Source organism: Terrapene carolina, unplaced genomic scaffold, assembly GCF_002925995.2.
Source record: "Terrapene carolina triunguis isolate 2854851 unplaced genomic scaffold, T_m_triunguis-2.0 Scaffold189, whole genome shotgun sequence".
Lineage (NCBI taxonomy): Eukaryota > Metazoa > Chordata > Testudines > Emydidae > Terrapene > Terrapene triunguis.
In genome coordinates, this window is record NW_020664540.1 from 10902322 (window position 1) to 10922523 (window position 20202).

A 20202-nucleotide genomic window follows, 5' to 3' on the forward strand; every position below is an offset into this window, starting at 1 on the left:
CCTTGACTTTACGGTGCCTTCTTGGAATATCAGCCCTGCTGCAACTGCAAAGGAGGTTTGCTCATGGAATGCGTGACCCTACAAAAGAGTCAGTTCACAAAGTGCACCTCAACTCACTATATTAAAGAGGGATCAGACTGTATTTATACAAGTAGATTAGGGGGCAGGGACTGTCTTTGTGTTTGTACAGCACCTAACACAATGGGGTCTAGGGTGACCAGCTGTCCTGATTTTATAGGGACAATTCTGATTTTGGGGGCTTTTTCTTAGATAGGTGCCTATTACTCCCCATCCGTCCCGATTTTTTACACTTGCAATCTGGTCACCCTAATGGGGTCTGATCCCTGACTGGGTCCTCCCAGACAGTACCACTATACAAATAAATAGTAATCATAGATGTCAGCCAAACACCTAGGATTGTATTTTTTTTTTTTTACACTGGATTCAAAGAACTGGGGGTGTGTGGCCACTACTTAGTTGATTGCTGAAATACATTGGTAGGAATTTTTAAAATATTGGAAAGGGAAAATATTGGAACTTGAAATTTCCAGAGAGATCACCAGTGTTAGGTTAACGAAGCTTAACTTACCTGTACCACACTGTGTCTCTGTGTGATCCTGATTGTAGGCCTGATCCAACTCCCACTGAAGTCAAGAGTAAACCTTCCACTGATTCCCCTGGCTGGTGATTTAAGTGTCAAATAAAGGGGAAACATTTCAGTTCAGATTTGGTTTTGGATTTCTGGAATAGCTTTGGGGCAGTGACTGCAATTTATTTCATGGCAGTACAATGCACAGGACAACAGATGGAGGCCGCTGAGTTACTGCGATATAGTTGTTTAATACTAACAATGCTGCAGTTGTATGGTGGGATTTTCAAATGCATCTAAGTGATTTAGGAGCACAAATCCCATTGAAAGTCAATGGAATTTATGCTCCTAGTTCACTTAGGAGCTTTTGAAAACCCCACCTGTAGAGCTCACCCAAACCACTTCTTTCCAATGAGTACCATGGTCACTCCAAACTCATGTCAATAAAACCTTAATAGCACATTGCACTATCATGTGTCTTATAATAATTATCTTTACCTGTATAACATGAGAGAATGCAGGATAATGGGGTATGGTATAAAGGTTTTATTGGTTACGTTTTGGGACAGCTACATTATTCAGAAGTGAAATATGACCTCCCGACGACTGCCGATGAAACATATTTTCCACATTACCATCATATATTTTGTTTATGCTGCATATTTCACAGAAATACAGTTATAAAATAGCATTCACGTTATTTTGATTGGTACTGTTTTTATGTACCCCTTTGCTTGTAAAATCAACCACTTTTGTACTGAGTGGCATCCATCAGAAGATTGAAATTATAATTAACGGAGTTTAGAACCCTCTAAAAAGTATCCAAAGCAGCTTCTTCTACCAACTCTAATGGTGTCTATTTAATGTCTGATCTCTCATGACCCGCCAGGGCTAGAAACAAGTGCTGTGTCCCATTGGAAAGGGAAATTCAGAGCTCTCTGACATTAGAACATAATTGTTTCTTGCTTGGTGGGTTCACCCGACTTTGCCCTTTAAACCTGCCACTATTCCAGGATTGAATATTGCCATATGTGGGCTCTGACCATTGTAATTTTATCGGAGACACTTTCTGTATGCAGACATGCCGAAGGAACAGGCATTTTTTTCTTGCAGGTTTAGGTTTTTTTTTTATAGTGGTCTGAATAGCTGGTTTCTTTAAGTTGGTTTGTTCTGTGGATCTCAGTGAGACTTAAAAATCAAGTCAAGTCTGAAAACTATGTGCAGTCTACTATAACATGTTGGATGCCTGACTGTACAAGAAATGCCAGATTGTATTAAGTGGCAAATAATTGCATAAAGAGATCATATTAAGGCATAAGATGAGGAAGCCGAGTTAAGTATGAGCTTTTGTCTTTAATTGTGCATTTCCTGACTTTTAAAAGCTTGTTTTGTCAAATTCCAAGTTGTAGTTGACACTCATATTTTGGGTACAGATCTTTTGTTGAGAAAGAAAGAAAAAAATTGCCAGCGGAACATCAAAGCATTAAAACAATGAGCATTAAGGGAAGGAAAAGAGATTTTTAAGATGAGGTTAAAATAATGAGATGAATGAGGAAAGCAAAGATGCGTGATATATATATATATATATAATAAAGTCAGAAAAGTAAACAAATAAAGACAATGAAAATGAACTACTCTCAGGAGAGGTGGGCCTAATAAAAAAAAACCCAGATCTAAACTTTCACAGATGTATTTGAGTGCAGAAGGGGAGGGAGTTAATAGCTGAATCCAGATCTGGCCCTGGATTTCTCATCTCCCATCTTTCTCTACAATGGGCTGAAACCAAACTCCAGATGTGGAGGAGTCAAAATCTGGATCAGAATTTTGCAGCTCAGACCCATTTCTAATTATAACATCATTAACTCAAACACAAGTATCATCCAGTACCTGACTCGGTCTAGGGCTAAAAACGTCAAAGGAGATAAGGACTGAACCATGCAGTTTGGATTTACAGATGGAGGCAAACCAGCCCCCTTCAAGTTTGCTTGAAGGTATGAATTCATCCAACTCCAAACTCCAAGTGGAAACTCTCACAGTTTTTTCCTTTGGCTAATTACATAGTTAAAAGCTTGAGTTGAACCTGAGAGCTGATTAGAAACCATTGCAAAGCAGGAAGCCATCAGCAGTCTTTGCTCACATTATCCCAACCCCTGACCCAATAGATGAGTGGCCACTTTCTGTACTAGATGAAGCTTCTGAAGTGTAGCCCTAGATGTGGTGGGACATGGATAACTGTGGTGTGGTTTGCATCAGAGAGGGAAAGTCACCATTTCCTGGCCAGCTAATGATGGTTAAATCCAGGAACTGCAATAGATGGAAGAGGCCCAGTTACTGAGAGTATGACACATTATTACTCATGTGACTTCTACAGATAAACTATATTAAACACAATGAATTCCTTCAATACTAACCCTTGAGGATTAAGACCCTGAGTTCACAAACACTTATGCGTAACTTTAGGTTCGTAGATTCATAGATTATAGGCCAGAAGGGAACACTGTGATTGAGTCTGATCTCCTGTATAACACAGGCTACAGGACGTCTCTGAATTAATTCCAGTTTGAACCAGAACATCTTTTAGAAAAACATCCAGTTTTGATTTTAAAAATGCCAATGATGGAGAATCCACCACAATAAATTGCTCCAATGGTTAATTACCCTCACAGTTAAAAACTTGCATCTTATTTCTAGTCTGAATTTGCCTAGCTTCAACTTCCAGCCATTGCATCTTGTTATGCTTTGGACCTTTGTCTGCTAAATTGAAGAGCCTTTTGTTATCAAATTCTTGCTCCCCATGCTTGAGCAGTCCCCTTGCACACTACTCATGTGCATAAAGGGAAGCACATATTGCATACTCCTAGTTGTGTGCAGGACCGGCTCCAGGGTTTTTGCCGCCCCAAGCGGCGGGGGGGGGTGGGTGGGGGGGAAGCTGCGATCACAATTGCAATCAGCGGCACTCCAGCGGCAGCTCCACCACGCCGCTTTCTTCTTTGGCGGGAATTCGACGGCAGGTGCTTCCCTCCGAGAGGGACCCGCCTCCGAATTGCTGCCGAACAGCCCGACGTGCCGCCCCTTCCCCTTGGCCGCCCCAAGCACCTGCTTGCTGGGCTGGTGCCTGGAGCCAGCCCTGGTTGTGTGCAAAGGATATTTTATTGTAGATTATCAAGCTCTTTGAAAGTGTTGGGAATTAACTGTAAATGCAATAACCATTCATAACTGGGTAACACATCTGTGATCTATTTTAACGATCTGTTTAATTGGCTACGGTCTCGGTCTTGCTTTCTTCAGAGCAGCATGTATGTGTGTAAGTAAGGCCTAAATTTGTGTATGCCAAACTTGCCACAAGCTAAAGGGAACTAATTTTTAAAGTGTGGCTGCTCAACACTCTAAAAATCAGGCCCCTTGAACGTGTCTCAAGTTGGGCCCCAAACAGTGAGGCACCCAAAACTACTATTCACTCTTGAAAACGTGCACACCCGCTGCTTAGACTCCACTAATAAACATGTCGGACTGAATCGGCCCTATTTAGGTCAATGGTAACACTTCCATCGACTTCAATGCCAGCATTGGCTCCATGATTTTGATCTGTTCTATTATCAACAGATAGAAAATAGTCTTAACAGTCAATTCAGCTTTCATGTGTGGCCCTCTTCCGCCCCCCTTTTCCCCCAGTCCTCCCCAGGCCAAGGAAACTTGTGTGTGTTCACACCTTCTCTGGCTTGGCACTGTATTAGAATACTTGCAGTAAAGAGAGGAAAATCCTGAAAGCTGTGCTTTTACCGGCAGCTTGGCACCATCCCTTCAGCTTTCATCCGCCGACTGGAGTGTGCCAAACTCACGCTGGCACAAACAGATGTGACTCTAGAGCTTTAAGTGTCCAATGAAAGAGGCATTGCTTGCTGAACGCCGCGCTGAAAACAGCCAAATTCACCAGCCTTAGGGTTTTCCGTTGAGATGGACAGTGTCTCAGAGCTTTGCTTCAAGGTTCCTGGATGTTGATTCTCTTTCTTTTTTTTTTTTTTTTTTTGGTTGGTGAACTGACATTTTCCCAACATTCAGTGTGTGATTTGTTTCAGAAGAATGTTTTCATTGTTTCAGAAGCGTGTTTTCAGACTAGGCGGAGTGCTAAGAAAGCCATTTGATTCCATCTTAAAGCAAATGCTATATATTATTATATACATGGTAACTGATTAAATGTATTGCACTTGCCCTGCAAGCTCACATGTATTGAGATTTGGTGCAACAGATAAAATATATTTTGATTTCCACAGCAGTAGCCACTTTTCCTGCTGTTTGAAATGTATGTATTTTACTGCTTTAGATACAGTAGAGTCCATGCCGCAGACTCCCAAAGAGGAGATGTTTAATTGGCAAAAACCGCTTAATCCAGACATCTACAAGGGAAATTAGGTAAGCCCAATGATGCTTAATGGCAGTGAGTGCCACTTAATGGGGATTGTAATTCTGCTTAACTGGGACACCTTGAGGTAATTTAGCGAGGCTTAGTGGAGCTGGCTGAACAATTTGCAGAGCTTATTCTGCAAAATTTAGGCTTTTTTCTCCCTGGTTTGCAAATACTCAGTGAACAGACTGCAATTCCTAAAAATATGTTTGTTTGTCACAATTGTCTGAGGGTCAGATCATAAGTGGGGCCTTGTATGTTGGGGGAGGGGAAGGGACAAGAAGCCCCCCCTTCCTGGAGTGGCCTGGGCAAGGATCAGTCACAATAAACTAGTAGATTCTAAGGCCAGAAGGAACCACGGTGATCGTCTAATCTGACCTGCTGCATAACACAGACCATAGAACTTCACCCAGTGATTCATGCATCCAGTCCAACAACCTCTGGTTGGACGAGAGCATATCCTTTTAAAACATGGCCAGTCTTGATTTAAAGACTCAAGTAATGGAGAATTTACAGGTGGGGAACAGAGGCACAGAGAGGTTAAGTGAGTTGTGCAAAATCCCACAAGAAATCTGTGACAGAGGTGGAAATCAAACCCAGATCACTTGAGTCCCGGTTGAGTGCCTTTATCACAAGACCCATCCTTCCTCCTGAGATAAAGAAGAGCTTATGGTAAGATTGGTAAATGCTGTGTCCAAGAATTAGAGGCCTGGGAAAAAATTTCATGGCAAGCAGTATCAAAAGATGTTCTTGTGAATTTTTAAAAGAATTGGCCATGAAGAACACATTGAGTGAAAGGCAATAACCTGGGGTAGTCTGACCTACATTGTGCTAATTGTTTGTTGTAGTTTTGCAGCTCTTGGAATGGGTCTCAAATGAAAAATCTGTTCTGTAGCACATTCCATATTATATTCCCTCTAGACAAAGCATTCTGTCAACTCATGACAGTGTTATTCCAGGCATTTCTTCTTGGAATGAATTGACAATGACCCTAATATTTGGCTGGAGGGAGGTTGCTGCTGGGAAAGAACGGGATGGCTCAGCTGGTCCCAAACTGGTAACTGTCTGTTGAATTATTATAATAATTCAACATTTAACGTTTCCCACCAGACAGAGCTTTTAGATCTTCTAGAAAGCAGCTCTCTTTGACAGAATAGCTTGGGACCAGGTAATTGTAGGTTGCTAATAAAACTCTTGTTCCTTCATATTTTCCAAAGCACAATGATTGAATGCCATCAGTGAGAGAAATGTTGCTCTTTGGAGAATTAAAAAGTGATTCAATGATTAAGCCTTGACTTTAAAAGAAAAGGTTATGAAATGAACTGCAAGAGTTCTCTGGAACTAGGGAAACCCCTGAAGTGTAGGGTGGAAGGTATCGTTACACAAAGATTATAGGGTGCCGATTCAGCAAAGCGCTTAGGCACATGCTTAACTTTTGAGCATGTGAATGACCTCATTGGCTTCAATGGGATCATTCACATGCTTAAGGTTAAGCATTTTCTTAAGTGCTTCACTGCACAGAGACCTAAGGGCCTGGTCCTAAACCCATCAAAGTCAATGGGAGTCTTTCCTGTGACTTCAGTGTGATTTTAAACAGGCCCGCAGTGACTAAGTTGGGATTTTAAAAAGCGCTAAGTGACTTGGGAAAACAAGGGCCATGGAAAGTCCCATTGATTTCATAGGGGTTGGATTGGATGCTTGGCAAGGAATAATATGTATGTCCATTAGATGTCACAGTTTGTTTTTAAATTGCTTTTCCACAGGTGTAATGTTCTGCAGCACTATGGTTTATGTGTTCTGAATAATGGACTAGAAGCAAATAGCCTTTAGTGTCCTTAAGGTAAAACAGGACTAGTAGAGAAACAGCATTTAAGCCCAATTCATGATTTCTTCACAGCCAGGAATAAACACCAGCAATGATTCTATCATGGAGGGATAGCTCAGTGGTTTGAGCACTGGCCTGCTAAACCCAGGATTGTGAGTTCAATCCTTGAGGGGGCCACTTAGGGATCTGGGGCAAAATCAGTACTTAGTCCTGCTAGTGAAGACAGGGGGCTGGACTCGATGACCTTTCAGGGTCCCTTCCAGTTCTAGGAGATAGGGTATCTTTAAATATTAAAAACCTAACTCATTTAGGTTTTTTGTTTCAAACTGGAAATGTTTCTTACCAAAACCAGCCACAATTTTTCGTACTTTAAGGACCACGTTTTCAACCCTGGCCTATAACTTTGCATGCCTCCCTTGGTGTATGCAAGGAAGAGGTGGTGCTGGCAAAATGGATGCATGTTAGTTTTTTGCACATGCACATTATGCAGTTGAGTGGGCAACTTTACAATGTGTGGGTGGCCATTTTTGAGGTTGCCCTTAGTTCCATGGGCCCAATCAGAGTCTGGGACTGGCAATATAGTCGTTAAAGCTGCGTTAAGTCTGGGAGTGACACAGGTTCTCAAATCAAAAACCACACACCAGTTGTAAGTCAGCAACACACTCTTTCATTAAGTTTTCCTCAAATGGATGCTTTTAAGATGGTTGCTGGTATCCCATAATATCAAAAGAGGTCTCTTAAGATGGCCTATTAATTGTATGCAAAGTCAAATAGAATGCCAGTATAAAACAATAATCAAGGCACATTAAATATTTGTGTTTATTATTTATTCCATTTATTACACTTTTTAAAGATTCTAATTAAAGCTTGTCATTTGCTGTGTGTGTGTGTGTGAGACACACACATGAGATGATTGTGAGGAACTTCAGAAGAACCTAGCCTGGGCGACCGACTGTGCAATGCAATAGATGAAAATATATGTAGACAAGTGCACATTGGAAGCAACGATTCATTCACATTGCTGAGTTTTAGGTTAACTGTAACCACTTCTGAAAAATATCTATGGGACCGCTCAGTGAACACAACTGCCTGGTGGTGATTTTAAACCACTCCAAAGAGATTAAGTGAAAATATTATGTTATTGCATAAATCAATGATTCCCCCCCACCTGGAGTACGAGGTCCATTACTGGTCACCATGTATCAAAAGGATATACAAGAAATCTCTAACGTCTAAAGAATGGCAACATCAACTCTGTGCCTGGAAGCATGAAGCCAATTACTTAGTGCCTGGAGTTAGGAAGGAACTTTGCCTATGAGGTGATTATTGCTTACTTAACCACCATGGTGTTCCATTGCACCCTTCGCTAAAGCATCTGTCACTGGCCTCTGTCACACAGAAGGATATTGAACTAGGTAGTTCACTGGTGTGATCTGGGATGGCAAATCCTCGGTGGGAGGGTGTAGGAGCGCATGTTATATATTTGTTGCATACCGATGTGACCAATATTCCCTTTTAGTGGAATTACTCCTGCATTCCACTGGTATAAATGACAAGAGACTCAGGCCCATTATATATACATATAAGTACATGAGCCTGTGAGACTACACAAATACATACATATGTAGGGCCCTACCAAATTCACGGCCATGAAAAATGCGCCATGGGCTGTGAAATCTGGTTTCCCCCAGTGAAATCTGGCCTTTTGTGTGCTTTTACCCTACGCTATACAGATTTCATGGGGGAGACCAGCGTTTCTCAAATTGGGGGTCCTGACCCAAAAGGGAATTGTGTGTGTGTGGGGGGGAGGTCACAAGGTTATTTTAGGAGGGTTGCGGTATTGCCACCCTTACTTCTGCGCTGCCTTCAGAGCTGGTGGCTGGAGAGCGACTGCTGTTGTCAGGGCACCCATCTCTGAAGGCAGCGCCCTGGCACCAGCAGCGCAGAAGTAAGGGTGGCAATACCAGACCATGCCATCCGTACTGCTGCTGGCGATGGCTCTGCCTTTAGAGCTGGGCTCCTGGCCAGCAACTGCCTCTCTCCAGCTGTTCAACTCTGAAGACAGCACTGCCACCAGCAGCAGCAGAGAAGTAAGGTTAGCAGTACTACAACCCCCCCTACAATAACCTTGCGACACCCCCCCCCACACACACAACTGCTTTTTGGGTCAGGACCCCCTACAATTACAACACTGTGAAATTTCAGATTTAAATAACTAAAATCATGAGATTTACAATTTAAAAAATCTTATGACTGTGAAATTGACCAAAATGGACCGTGAATTTGGTAGGGCCCTATACATATGTAATATCAAATAGAGGGGTGTATAGTGTGCGTGTGTGTATAATATAGAAATCATAAATATATAAACTATTTAATTTTTGTATGTTTCAGCAATGAAGGCAATGATTTATAGCAGGATGGTCATAACTAATGTATAATTGCCCTAGTTGACTGCACAGACATTTCATAAGTCTTTTCATGCGCAAGAGAGATTTTTTTCTAACATGACTGCGCAGTTGAATCATGTGAACTCTAAATTACGTAAAAGCTGGTGTGTTTGAAAGCCAACTACTTCACAAGCTGTTCGGCTAAAGGTCTCCCAGTTAGTCCAGAAATGTTTTTTTTTTTTTTTTTGCTGTCATTTCTGTCCTGTTAATTTGAGCAGAAACTATAATTAGATGTAAGTGGTCCTTTTCCCACAGAAATGAATGGCAGCATCTGGAGAGAGACTACCGTTCCAAATACTTTTGGCTACCGACTGTCTACAAGTTAGCAGTATGGAGCAAGGGCCTGAATCCAGACTTCTGTCGGCCTAATTTTGTATCTGTGGAAGCACAACACTAAATCCAATATTCTAATGACGTGCTGTGATGGGTGTAGAGCAGAGTACATTCCAGACCTTAATGCTGCCCGCTCCTCCTGGGAGGCAGACGCTGCCTGCGTCTCCATGTATGATTGTAAATATTTTTCTGAATCACCTGGGCTAGGAGAAGGGAAAGGCATTTTTTGTTTTCCATTGCATTATCAGACTTGACAGTATCTGGGCTCCGTTTCCCCAGACAGGAATCAAGCCGTGTTTGCAAACCAGTAATTGAGTTAAAAGATGTTTTGTGTCTGAACTGAGCCCGCTTCGTCATTTGCTTTCCCTGCAAAAGGACTGAACTGCTTCTGCAGGAAGGTGTGGCTCCTGGCACCACATGTGTCTGCCATTGAGCACAGGGTCGTCCCGAGGTCACGTGGCTCCTTATCGCCACCAAAATACGCCTCCAATGAGCGTTTATTGTAATCAGCACTAGAGTGTTAAATTTCATCAAACTTTACATCCTCTACAGGAGCATCAGACTTGAAATATTTCCATTCGGCCTTTCAGTTAATTGAAATCGGATACATTTCTTTCCTGTCTTCATCTTTATCTTTCTTGGACCACATTCAATAGGTCTCCCCTTTTCTGTGGGGGGAGGGATAGCTCAGTGGTTTGAGCATTGGCCTGCTAAACCCAGCATTGTGAGTTCAATCCTTGAGGGGGCCACTTAGGGGTCTGGGGCAAAATCAGTACTTGGTCCTGCTAGTGAAGGCAGGGGGTTGGACTCAATGACCTTTCAGGGTCCCTTCCAGTTCTATGAGATAGGTATATCTCCATATGTTGTTATTTATTTGCAGCATTGTCATCTCTGGCCAAGTAGTATACATATTTGAACTTTTTCTTTTTAAACACAGCTTCACAGTTTTACATAATTGAACTGGTGGGTCTGCATACGCAGGACATGCATGATGGCAATTTTAGAAATGGGTTATTTATTATTTGGTTCCTAAGTTAAGCCTGTCTTCTTTATTTTATCTTGCTAACATTCATAGCTCTGGTAAAATGATCTTTCTGCTGCTTGGTTTTATTTTCCAGTACTTTATTGTCTAACAAACTTTTGGAAATATAGCGGGGGAAAGAATTTAGCCTGAGGTTTTCAACGCTGCCTAGAAGAGTTAGCAGGGGCGGCTCCAGGCACCAGTGCACCAAGCGTGTGCCTGGGGCAGCAAGCCGTGGGGGGGCGGCCTGCCGGTCGCCGTGAGGGCGGCAGTCAGGCTGCCTTCGGCGATGTGCCTGCGGGAGGTCCGCCGGTCCCACGGTTTCGGCGGCAATTTGGCGGCGGGTACGCTGAAGGTGTGGGACAGGAGGACCTCCTGCAGGCATGCCGCCGAATCCGCGTTACCAGTGGACTTCCCGCAGACATGCCGCCGAAGGCTGCCCGACTGCCATGCTTGGGGCGGCAAAATACATAGAGCTGCCCCTGAGAGTTAGATGCACAATTTCCACTGAGATTGATGAGCATTGTGTGTCTAAATCCCTTAGGTGGTTTACAAATCTCTGCCTTAATTTATTATGGAGGCATCAGTAGTGACTGCGCCATTGAGGCAGATTTGAGTCTTGCACTTGTAGCGAGGATTCAAACTCTGTTATGTGTGAAAAATACAGTGTATCGTCCCCAAAATCACAGTCCTTATTTTTTAAGTACAGAATTATATTTCTGAGCATTTACAAGTAAATCTTTTCATTAGTTTGGGAATTTAAATTAAAAATTGGTCTTTTAAGAAATGTAGTTCTCCGCATCAGACATTTTTTTTGTTGCTCTTAATAATCCCAGTTACAGAGTAACACAGACCCTTCAAACTTCCCATATAGCTAAACCTCACTGAAAACTTTTCTATGGGCTATATTTGATTTTTTTTTTATTAATAGTATTTTTCCTGTTGTTCTTCATAACTGAAGGTTTCTCCTTCAGTAGAGAGCAAAGAATGCCAATGGTTGGCTACAGAGAATTCCACAAAGAACTGATTTCTTTCTAAATGTCTGCCATCTTCTCTTGTTCTCAAAGGGATTATTGAAGGCACAACTACCCTCAGTTGGTGGCCATTTTGAGAAGGGTCTCTCTTTCCCATGGGCTTCAGAACCTGAGCTCCAGTCTGTGTCTACACAGCTATTTTTAGTGCTGTAACATGAACCTAAGTCAGTAGACTCGGGCTCTGAGATTTGCTGCCGTGGGCTTCTGCTTGCCATATGGGACTGAGTGTCCCAGCCTGCTCACAACATACAGGGCCACCATCTTTCCTGTGGCATCAGACCCATTGAGAACAATGGGAGATGGTGGCCATTTTGAAAGGAAGCAAGTCTTCCCGACAGATAAACGTTGTGAAAAATAATGAGGGGAAAATACCATTAATCCTATCTTTTCTAAAGCCACCCAGATCCACTCAACTGATAGACCAGCAGCGAGGGGAAACTGGGGGTATAGATGCCAGCGGTTTTACTCTGCAGTGGTAAGACAAAGCAGCTGTAAACTAATGTATCTGGCCTGTATGGTCTCACTGTTTGTGCTATTCCAGTGGGGGTTAAAGCAACCAGAGTGAATCTGGTCCTAAAAATTAAAGTTAAAAACTGGTTTGAGGTTGATACCTCATAACTTAAAATCTTTAGAAATATTGCATTAATATTCTTTTTGAGTTTATTTTGTTCATATATACATTTTTAATTAAAACAAACCCCAAAGAAATTCCCACACAAAAACTACGTTAAAATGGAGTTTACAGCCGCAATTTTGGAAAACTACATTACAGGGATGTTGTAATCACTGCAAAACCAAGTGTTCTAAACCTTGGAAATTCACAATTAAGGTTAATTTATTATTATTATTATTATTATTATTTATTATTTCATTGTATTTTATTAATAATAATTGAAAGTTTCTCCTTAAGCTGAAACCTTATCTCTGCCCTGTAATCACACCACACAATTATGATTGAGACATTTAGTGTTTGGGCATAGGTCCCAGCCCCTCCACGGGGAAAGAAGCCCAAGTCCCTCTCTCCAGTACAGGGCCTCCCCTCAGTTCCCCAGACCTTGGTCACCTCTAGGTTGGAATACAGCAATATTCTCATTCTTGGGATTGCACTCAAAGGTCACTTGGAAGCTTCAGCTCCATGTGTGCCCACTTAGGGTGATTCTCATTGGGGGCATGATTCCTGTTGTCCATAACCTCTACTGGGCTCCCAGCTCCTTTCCAGGGGTATCTGAAAGGGCTGCTCTAGTCTAGACAATATTTTATGGTTTGAATCTTGGCTAATTTGGAATCTGCCTTGCTGTCCGCTTGCTAACAGAGGGCCCTTGAGCTAATGGCCCTGGGATGGAAAGGGAAATGGCTGTTCAATGAAGGGATGCCAGGACACAGACCACAACTCATATTCTGACACATCCATTCTTCCTTCCCCCTTAGAGTATTCAACTTTAAAACTCTAATGTGCGTCTAATCCTTACATGCCCTCTTTATTTTTTGCTCATTGCTCATTTTAGGACAGTAACTAACCTTTTTTTTTTTTTTTTTTTTTCTTTAACCGTAAGGGCATTCTGAAAATATCATTTGTTAGATACAGATTTTTGTCTGTGGGAGGTGCTTGGAGAGAGTTAAATGGCTTTTAGTCTTTGGGGTGAGGTAGAGGGCCGGGGTAGGAATCTCGGCAACAGGGGCTCAAATGAGTTAACTGTCGTTTGACCGAGGTAACCATGTATGTGGCGTTGTCCATGAGTTTTGATCAGCACATTTTATAAAGCTCAGTACATAACATTTGGTGGTGATGTTGCAGTTCCCCCCCCCCATCCATGCGAAATTACAGCAGTGGAAGGATGGGCTTGTGCTTAAGGCATTTAAGGAACCAGGAGATCTGGGTTCTGTTCCCGACTTTGCTTTTGGAGAGCACCTAGACCTTCACTTCCCAGCAGCCTTCACCAAGCTTCTGAGACCCTGGAAGTAAAGGAAGGCCCCAGAACTGCACTTGCAAGTTTTCCATACTTTTGAATTTTTAAACAAGATTCTAGGAATCCGAGAGTAATTTTGTGTTTTAGGCTCAGTCCTGCCAGCGTGTAGATGGGACCTGGCCAGAGAGCAGAGCTGAGCCACCGACTGGGCTGCTGTGCATGATGCTGTGTTAAGAGGAGGTCACTGCACACTCGAGGTCTAGCTCATGCCCACTGTACACCTTGAGGCACCGAGCAGCTGTTGTTAGAGCTCAGTGGAGCATTTCTGTGTCCGTGGTTGGCGCTCACGGATGGCCCTGCTCCCTGTTACTTATAAGGGCAACTTTGAAGAGCGCTAGAGTGAGCCACTATTCCTGGTTGGCAGCAATAGTGACTGCTATGGCGGTTGTACACGATGGCATTTCAGCCTCACAGGTGAAATCCTGGCCCCACTGAAATCACTAGGAGTTTCTCCACTGATGTCTGTAGGCCCAGGATTTCCCCCCACTATCCTGGCCATGCATCTGTTACTTATATAGAAACATCTCTTGTAAATCGGTGGCAGCCAAGATTACAGAACATAGTTTCTCTGGGTTTTGTAGGGCCAATAGAACTCCTTGTTGCTGTGACCTGCAAATGGTTTCCAGCTCTGAACATTATGGCGCCCCCTCACGTCATCTTCTCCCCCACCTCTCGGCCAAAGGTTAGTGACTTGAGATGCATACACTTATTTTAAAGGAAAGGAGACAGAACACCCAATGGCTTATTTAAAGGTTCTGTAAAGCCAGCCCCTCACCGCTGCCATCTGTTGGAGCCACGGGTACGGTGGCGATTCTTGTCTGCCCCTCCCCTTGCAACCATGGGAAGCCTTGAATGCAGCACAGCAAAAGCAGGGGAGACAGCAGAAACCCGGGAGAGTGCCTAGTGAGTGCACAGCCCTGCTGCACCTCTCCCTTCCCCTCAGTGAGCAGTGAGGGATGGGGGAGTGGGAGGTGCGGCAGGGCTGGTGGATTTGCGCTCTACGTACTGTATACAGGGCCAACACCTTAGCCACAGCCACAGAGGAGGACCCAATAACCACATAGAGGAGCTCTCAACTGCATTAACAACCATGAATCCACTTAGCTTCTCGCCCCACCTGCTTCTGCAGAGCTCCCCTGGGCAAAGCCTGTTTTCTCAGGGTCTATGTAGGATCTGGATGTGGCTCTATGTCTGGGTGGTGACCAGTGGAAGAACATTCTCTGAAGAATAGCGGAGTGTCTCCACAGCTGGCAGAATCACTGACTTGTAGGCTACCACCAAGGATCTATTCTTACTCCACAGAGGGATCGCTTCCGTGCGATAGGGGCAGATGCTTGCGAAAGTCAGCATTTGATGAGTGGAAACCTTTTAGCTTTTGGCCCGGTTTGACTAGCATGGAATAAAAGAGTGAATCATTTCAGGTCTGGAACGTGCACTCATACATGCAGCATCTCCTGGGACATATTGTTGAGCTGCCCTTCCTTCGGAAACAAGGAGTGTTAGCCTAGTAGTAGCAATAAACTTTAAAGACTAGATGCTCAGCTGTTGTAAGTTATCGTAGTTCCATCGATTCAAAGGACCTATGCAGATTGAAACCACCTGAGGATCTGTTCCATGCCTAATACGATCCCTTACTGACATCCTTTGAAAAGTGCTTTCAGATCTAGTGATGAAAAGTGCCGTGTAAGAGCTAGGTATTAGTATTTATTTAGCTTTTTATTCTATTTGTCCTGGAAGAATGGTGGTTAAGGTTGGTCTAGGTGCAAAATGCCGTGGGTATAATAAATGATAGTTTGGTGGGGAGAGGTGCCAGTAAGTTGGCCATTCAACCTCTAACCTGGAGCAGAAAGTGACCAAACCCAAGGATGTGGCATTGGTATAGGTAGGTGGATGAGCTGGCCCTTGTTCTCTCATGCCCATGTAGTTTCTATATGACTTTTCCAGCCCTTAAGCCATTGGTTCTCCAGGCTCACTGTCAGTCTCATGGACCAACTCCCTTCCCTGCTTTCCCATTGCTCGGTTACCAAGATGTTTTATTTTGCAGGCTACCAGGCACAGGATTCACCAATAGCTTGGGGATCACTGTCTTCAATCAATAATGCATCCTTGGACTGCCTTCAACAGATTTAAAATGTACTGTTGTTGTTACTGTCCTGTTATATCACCACCTTTTAAATTCTCTAGTCAATTTATTTAGCTTTGGATCCTGGAGAACTTGTAGAAATTTTGGAGACTCTTTGACCTGGAAGGGTTCCCCTGCTCTCCTCAGATGGCACAATCTTCAGGGAGAAGAGCCCATTTCAATTTGCAGAACCTTCCAAGGACCCTGTGGTATATGAGGTATCTTGAAATCCTTCATGCTATCTGTATTCTTGGCAGGGGCCATGTACAATAATAAATAAATAAATAATCCTGTAGTCATGGAAGCATAGTTTACATCAGATTTCTATTTGCATGCTTTCATCCATATACATAAAAAATATTTCATGTACCAAGTTAAATAATGCACAATACTTAAACTATGCTTACTTTTTATCCTTTGGTTATTGTAATTACAAGTCATTTTGTGAAGGATTTTCTATTTTTAAGAAATCACACTTTTGTACTTGATCCAGCTAACAGGATTTTCTTACATTACTTCATAAAGAGACCATCTTTAAACTTCTAATGTTATTTCTTATTCATTAGTACATATGCCTGTAGGGTATGTTCATAAATGGGTTAAAGTTACAAAGTTATGCTTATAAAAGCTCATGGTAATTTGGAGTATCAGGAGGATTTATTAATTTTGAAATCTTAAAAGAGCAAAAGCTAAAATGAGATTGGATTAAGTATATTCTTGCATGCAGTTATTCTAAACACCCTTAAGGACCGCAGACTAACTTACAGAGGACATTATGCAAATATGAATATATCTCTAAGTGCCTCATAGGCTTGCTGATGTAATATTTTACATGGTTAGTTAAGTACATCAAGTAAAAGGTTTGACCTTGGTATACTATAAAAGGTACTCATCTCACAACACCCAATTGTTTCCAGTGCCATTGTGGAAACGTATCGCTGAAACGTGCAAACAATTTGGTGCGTAAATCTCATTAAATATGGCTCAGGCAGCCAAGCAGCTGTCCACAATGCCCGGACTCTTAGAAGACTAAAGATCTGCTTTATAATTTATCTTTATCGGGATGCTGTTTGCATTTATTGCCAGCACCAGGCGGTGGCCATGTGATGAGATGACTGTTTTTATGATGTCCAGTAGTTTCTGGGCTTTCTTTCTTTCTTGCCAGGTTACGATGCCCTTAAGTCAAACATCGTTTGGGGAAGAGACGTGAGCTGGAGTTTGTCTCAGGGCAGACTTTGGCCAAATACTTGGATTTACTCCCTGTTACACTGTACCTCAATAAGCCCGACTTTAGGGACTGTAATGTTACACTTTCCTATTTTTATCTCCTCCTGCCCCCACCCCATTTTATATTTTTTTTCGGTTGAGATGGCAATGAAACAGAATAGAAAGGTGGTTTGCTAAATATGGCGCATTATCTTTTCTGTGTGTCTGTTTGTCTGAAGGGGAGATTGGTTGATGTGGCACCTGCTGATTACTTCAGGGTAAATCCTTGTTTGTTCTGTTTAGCATTTCTGTGGTTATCACTAACTGAACTGGAGGTAGAAAGTCTATAGATGGACAGTGATTTGCATGTGGTCTATAGTATTAATTAGATGGAAACATAGATATTCACTCCTGCACACCAAGATATCAAAACCCTTTAAAAATCTGTATCGTATCCAATAGTTCCTGTGGGGCTCAATAAGTAATGAGTATAATCTCTCTCAAAGCCACTCCAAAGTGACCCAACTGCTCCAAAAGTATTATGGAACATTATATTACTTAGACTAGAAATACTCTCTTGAGATTGCCTTTCTTCCATAGGGGTTTTAGGAGCAATCGAACAGCTAGGAATATAACAGAAAGTGAATTAAATAGTGCACTTTCAGATGTAAAGGTGCAAGATGATGATGCTGAGTTTTGCGCTATTGTTATGAAAGGCTAATGGTCTATAGCTGCCAGCCCCATCCTTTCTATTGTAATTTGTGGATTTGACCTCTTACCCCTGTTTTAGGCAAGTTTTATATCCTGTGTCGTGCAGGAGGTCAGACTATGATCACAATGGTCCCTTCTGGCCTTGGAAACTAGGAATCTATGAAAACGTAGCTGGTTCTTGGTCCCTTGAGCTATATATTTATTGCCACTGTACACTATTGCTGTGTATGAAAGCGAGCTAGATGAATCACTTGATAAGCACTAACACAAACAGCAAAGGAGTCAGTATTGATATGCACCTATCTTGGACATATATACACACACACTGCACAGTACAAATGCACATAAGACAAGTAGAATACCTATTTCCAAATAAGGCTAATCTTATACTTTTATACGGCCTACTTTTCTTCAGTCTTCTCACAAAAAATAGCATGTGACCGGACACCTAGTGAAGTTAACCCAGACAATAAAGGGGAAGGGATGCAGATTAGGATAAGTAAAGAATATGTCAGAGATCTGATGACCAATTTGAATGAATTCAAATCAGCGGTGCCGGATGCTATTCACCCCAGGGTATTGAAGGAATTAGCAGAAGAAATCTCGGAGCCACTGGAAATAATATTTACAAACTCATGGATGATAGGAGAGGTCCCAGAAGACTGGAGAAAGGTGAATGTAGTGTCCATTTTTTAAAAGTCCGGGGGCAGGGTGGGGGGCAGAGGAGATGCAGGGGAACTATAGACCTGACTTCGATACATAAGAATGGCCATACTGAATCAGACCAAAGGTCCATCAAGCCCAGTATCCTGTCCTCTGACAGTGGCCAATGGCAGGTGCCCCAAAGGGAATGAACAGACAGGTTATCATCAAGTGATCCATGCCCTGTCACCCAATCCCAGCTTCTGGCAAACAGAGGCTAGGGACACCATTTCTGCCCATCCTGGCTAATAACCATTGATGGACCTATCTTCCATGAATCTATCTAGCTCCCTTTTGAACCCCGTTATAGAATTGGCCTTCACAACACCTTCTGGCAAGGAGTTCCAGAGGTTGACAGTGCGTTGCATCATAGGAATCTTTGTGTTTGTTTTAAACCTGCTACCTATTAATTTCATTTGGTGGCCCCTTGTTCTTGTATTATGAGAAGGAGTAAATAACACTTCCTTATTTACTTTCTCTATACCACTCATGATTTTATAGACCTCTATCATATCCCCCCTTAGTGGCCTCTTTTCCAAGCTGAAATGTCCCAGTCTTATTAATCTCACCTCATACGGAAGCCATTCCGTACCCGCAATCATTTGCCCTTTTCTGAATTTGTTGCCCTTTTCTGAACCTTTTCCAATTCCAATATATCTTTTTTGAGATGGGGCGACCACATCTGCACGCAGTATTCAAGATGTGGGCGTACCATGGATTTATATAGAGGCAACATGATATTTTCTGTCTTATTATCTATCCCTTTCTTGATGATTCCCAACATTCTGTTCGCTTTTTTGACTGCCACTGCACATTGAGTGGATGATTTCAGAGAACTCTCCACAATGACTCCAAGATCTCTTTCTTGAGTGGTAACAGCTCATTTAAACCCCATCATTGTATATGTATAGTTAGGATTATGTTTTCCAATGTGCATTACTTTGCATTTATCAACATTAAATTTCATCTGCCATTTAGTTGCCCAGTCACCCATTTTTGTGAGATCCTTTTGTAGCTCTTTGCAGTCTGCCTGGGACTTAACTATCTTGAGTAGTTTTGTATCATCTGCAAATTTTGCCACCTGGGAAGCAACTAGAGCAATGTATGAAATATTCAAATTGTGAATACTTGGAGAATGAAGGTGTAATCAAATCCGCTTGATTTCCTTCTTTGACAGGATAAATGATTTGGTGGATAGGGGGAATGCAGTGGATGTAATATACCTGGACCTCCGCAAGGCTTTTGACACAGTCCCACATAACGTTCTGATAAGTAAGCTGGAGAAATGCGGGCTCGACAGAACTACCATTAAGAGAATACATAATTGATTACACAATGGCAAACAAAGAGTAACTGTTAATAGAATGATGTCGGATTGGAGGGAGGTCTCAAGTGGGGTTCCATTAGGATCTGTTCTGGGTCTTGTTGTTTATTAATGACCTGGATGTAGGTATAGAGAGTATACTGACCAAATATGCAGATGACACAAAGCTGGGAGGGTTGCCAATAGTTGGGAGCATAGAGCTAAAATTCAGAGGGATCTTGATGAATTGGAGAACTGGGCTATAGACAACAAAATGAAATTCAACAAAGACAATGTAAGGTGCTACACTTAGAGAAGAAATCCAAAAGTATAAATAGAGAGTGGGGGATATCTGGCTTGGCAACAGCACTGCTGAGAAGGATCTGGGAGTTGTGGTGTATCACCACCTCATAATGAGTCAGCAATGCGATGCTGTTGCAAAAAAAGCAAATGCAATTTTAGGTTGCATTAATAGAGGCATAGCATGCAAGTCACTGGAGGTGATAATACCGCTCTACTCAGCGCTGGTTACTCCTC